Raw genomic sequence first — 4,265 nt, forward strand, 5'->3', positions numbered from 1 at the left:
CGATTTTGGCCAGAATAAGATGTTTTTAATAATAACTATAATAGTAAGCATAGCAGTACTCTAATAGCATAATAACAGTGGCATAAAGTGGGAGAATCATGTACAAATTAGATACGTATTTGAAACTTATTTGAGATGCTACGCCATCTTATGCTAAAGAAATCACCATTGTATGTTATAATACAGACGTAGTGCACCATAGTAGTTTTTTTACAAAATAGGTGCAAATAAATGACCTTAAGTAAATGTCTAAATATATAGAAATTTATACCGTAAAAATAGAAGCGCACTGCATAAAGATAATATTTTAAAAAGTCTTACGTGCAAATTCTTTTAGTCGCAGGGCTCAATGGCTCTGTTATAAATATAACACATTATATAAATCTATAACTCTAAATAAACATCTGTAAATCTCTGTCGGTAAAACAGTCAGTGAATCTAATAGTTTGTAGCAGAAGCTCTAGAGTGTAATTTATTTCTACTAATGAAAAAATTAGGACGAAAATTTTGCAAGAACTTTTTTTTTGATTTTATTAGCAGACGATAGGCACTTCATCGTATGAGGCATCGCCGTTCCCTAGGAGTTTCCTGTAACGTAGCAGTAACTATCTATATAACTTGAACAGCATCCAAAATTACATTGACGTACGATCTCGTATCAAATCATATGCCTTTTCATTACTAATCAATTACTATAATGAAGCGTTCAGTTAAGTAGTTGAAGTGTGCCTCATTGGTAATCCTCTACCGTCAAGAACCTACCATGACGAATACTCAAATAACCCAGCTCTTTGTGCTTTTAGTTGATCTGTCTGGAGTTACAAGGAAAGACTCAGTCGGCGATTCGTCAATTGGGCCTACCTCATTTTGCTGAAGAGAGCATGCTAAAGACAAGCTCGAGTGCCGTGGTTTCAAAAATCCCATGCGATTGCTTTCTCCATTATGTCTCAGGTTCGGTAGATCTGTTTCTTGGCAATAGCTCTCAGAAAGGGAACTCTCCGAGGGTATCGGATGAGCGGCCAATAATTCTTCTTCGGTATCTTCAGAAGCATCGACATCTTACGAAAGAGACCACGTGATCTCTATTACTAGCAAACAGATGCCATTTTGATTTGGAGCCTCGGTGCTTCCAAACCAAGCCATCACCGCCAAAGGTTAATTTGTGCCGAGCTTCCTTGAAGTACCTGAGCGTGCTGTTCAGCAGTGTAAACAGCGGTGTCAATAAGGGATACCAGCAACCCTGGGTGCATCATGAAACTAGTGAAGAAGAGACCCCAAACTCGAAACTTTTTTACGAAATCCCACCTGGTTGGGTTCACCATGAACAGACAAGCTGAAATAGTAGGAAATATTGTAAACTAGCCAACATTGGCGTAAATTCGTTTTGTCTATTTGATCCTCTCCGACCCAGTAGAAAGACTTTGGCCGTCGATAATGCTCAGCTTTAGCGAAAGACTTAGTGTACTATACGCTATGGCCACATTCAACGCCCTCGGTTCATTACGGGTTAGTAACCGTTTTGGAGTGTGTGAGAGGACAATACAAGTAAAGGTGACACGATGGACAAAAACAGTATCCTGCTTCTTGTTTCTTTCCTCGCATTAAAAGACGATGCATAATAGTCTTACAGAAAAACCTTATCCTAAACCGCCCAATCTCTAATTCACAATAAAAGTTCATAGCGCCAAACTGTGCCCACTAATGGGCTACCACTGATTGAAAATGGAAGAAGATCCGCCCGTTCCGCTGATTTCGTTGAAAGTCAAAATTGAATGTCTTGCGCGGGGCAAGTTCACGTCACGAGCCATCCCTCGACACTGTGGTACATATGATTGTTCTATAGCCATATGAGTGACATGTGACGTTTGCCGATTATAGGGGGTTAACTTTGAAGCTAGCGCTATGCAAAAACTTTTAGCTTTTATCCATCTAAAAATCACTTCTCTACATATTATAGTATGCACGTACTGTGAAGCCAATGCTGTGTTGAGCTTTATGGCCGTGGATGTCGTAACAGAAATCCAATGGTAATTGAAACGATGTTTTTTTTTGCAACATGTTTATAAAGGCACTATCCCACCGTATCAGTAGTACTAAACTGGCCAGTAAAATTGTTAAGCACTCGATCAATGACGTCGATACTTGCGTCATTATTATATAATATATAAAAAATAGTTTATACAATATCCTGCCGTACCCATAATAGTGTACTGGCTCATAAAATCGTTATATCAGTTGAAAGTCTGCTCTGGGTACTGATTTAATTAAGTAGTCAAACTGTTTTATATAGATAAACAGTATTTTAAATCTTAGATGTCGAGTTAAAGAGTTCCGTATTACTAAAGTCCCTCGAATTCACCCTGGCCATTTGTTGGTTACCCTTAGTGTAAGAGACATAATGAGAAAACCCACAAAAAGATTTGATCTGTATGGGAACTGGTAGGCGTCGACGGCACCCTAATACCTGTCAAACTGCTTTTCTGGCCTTCGACCCGTGCCTCCGAAAAAGTGTCCTGCTTAGTCTTTGCTTGTATGTCCTTGAGTTAGAATTAGACCAAATGCGTCTCTTAAAGCGTTTCGTTGCCGCCGATTTGGTTTCCATCGTCATTTGTGCCATCGGCATCACCGCACACCGTAGCCACCCCATGAATTTCACTGCCGGCTGAACGACGCCAGAGTTGTAACTCTGATCTTCTAGCAATTATTTACTATTTTTTTTTTATATATTATGTATTCATACAGATTCGTTTCTTGCTCGTGGCAATGTCGACCATTTTACTTGGCTTCGTTTCATCTCACCCTCGTCATCAGCGCCGCTAGCGGCGAAAACAGCAAACGTTCCATCGAAATGTCTTTGTTTTAGTGGCAGTATCGAGGTACCGCGTCGAATTTCACTTTACGGCGTATTTACCGCTTTTAAACTGTCTGCAACCAGCTGTCGTGTCATTGGCTCGATCTCTAGCATCACCACAAATTTAACTAGGTAGCACGGATATCGGTGTTTCTTACGGTATAGCTATGAAAATCTACAACGACGGCCGCTAATGCTACGTAGGACTGGCGACATTCGCAATTTGATGGCTGATTGGATTGCTTCCCTCACGGCGAAGCAATGAATCGTACATCGCTTTCAGTCGCCATTTTTTTCTTTTCTGATGGATCTTGTGCCGACTTCGGTGCTGTTGCTCGACCCACCTTTCCTTTTCGAAGTATCTGAGGTCGAAGAAACGTCTCTGAGGTAGCACGAGTTTCATTTATGACCGTCGCTGCAGCTGCTACCAGCGGCTGCAGAGCAGTAAAGTTTGTCGTGTGCAGAGCTTCAAGCGAATTGAAGTCCCTTGATATCCTCTGGAGGTTTGCCTGTCTCCGTCTGTGCTGCCTGGTTAGCCTTGGTTTAGGTCATAGGCGAATTCGGCAACACCAACAAAGGTGAGAGTGACTGAAACATACCATCATAGGGGTTAAGAATCCCGTGAGGCGTATGGAGAAATAGATAAGGCCACAGAGAAGTCCTAATCGTCCCCGTCGCCACCGCTACCGATGAAGGCTAAAGTGTTCTGTGTGGCTTGCCTACCCTTCATTTTGGTATCAGTGTGTGTGTATTTGTCTACAGAGTGCTACTGGACGATCCGTTGTCCGCAGACAACACTCGAAGATTTGTTTTGCGACCTGTTGAAACCGTGTCCAGGCGGCATACAAGACACATCCACAGATAGGAAGAAATAATTATAGAGAACATGTACGTATGTGAGAACGTTAGAAGAAAACGTTGTAATAAGGCTCTCCACAGTCGGCTAGGCTATTAAGGCTACTGATGCCTAGGTTCTCACACTACGTGCGGACGATTTATTATACCCAGATTGTTTGATTAACATTCAGAGATAAGTTGATATGATGACAAATTTCGAAAGAAACAGGCAAGCCCCGAAATGCAACAGGTCGAACGGGTCGCCGAAATGCCTGCGGAATCCTTAAATTCATTCGTGCAACGAGCATGCGGGGGTAGTAGGTCGGTGTCTGAAAATCCACGAGACGAGACGGTGAGATAATCTAAACAATCTAATCGGTTTTTGTTGGCCTAATGCATGGAACAATACTTACCATTATTGTAATCTATTCGAGCCTGCATCAAACCCAGCTTGGGTCTCGTCGGTTTCATTGGTCGCCTGTGAATAGATTCCTGCTGGTGCCAAATCAAAACTTGTTCCCAGTCAAGAGATGCACTCATTAATATTATTATTGCTCCTTACCAGTGAAGGATTGCA

General features: G+C 41.7%; 1 long non-coding RNA gene across 1 annotated transcript; it reads right to left on the bottom strand.

Annotated features, from left to right (window-relative positions):
• Positions 1 to 505: 505 nt before the first annotated feature.
• LOC147752404 (uncharacterized) lies at positions 506 to 3,402 on the bottom strand. Its single transcript, XR_015314152.1, has 2 exons — positions 3,196 to 3,402; positions 506 to 588 (listed from the first exon to the last, which is right to left on the bottom strand). It is a non-coding gene; the product is annotated as an uncharacterized LOC147752404 (long non-coding RNA).
• Positions 3,403 to 4,265: the final 863 nt, after the last annotated feature.

This window comes from Varroa jacobsoni, unplaced genomic scaffold (assembly GCF_002532875.2).
Source record: "Varroa jacobsoni isolate VJ856 unplaced genomic scaffold, vjacob_1.0 scaffold_1274, whole genome shotgun sequence".
Taxonomy (NCBI): Eukaryota; Metazoa; Arthropoda; class Arachnida; order Mesostigmata; family Varroidae; genus Varroa; species Varroa jacobsoni.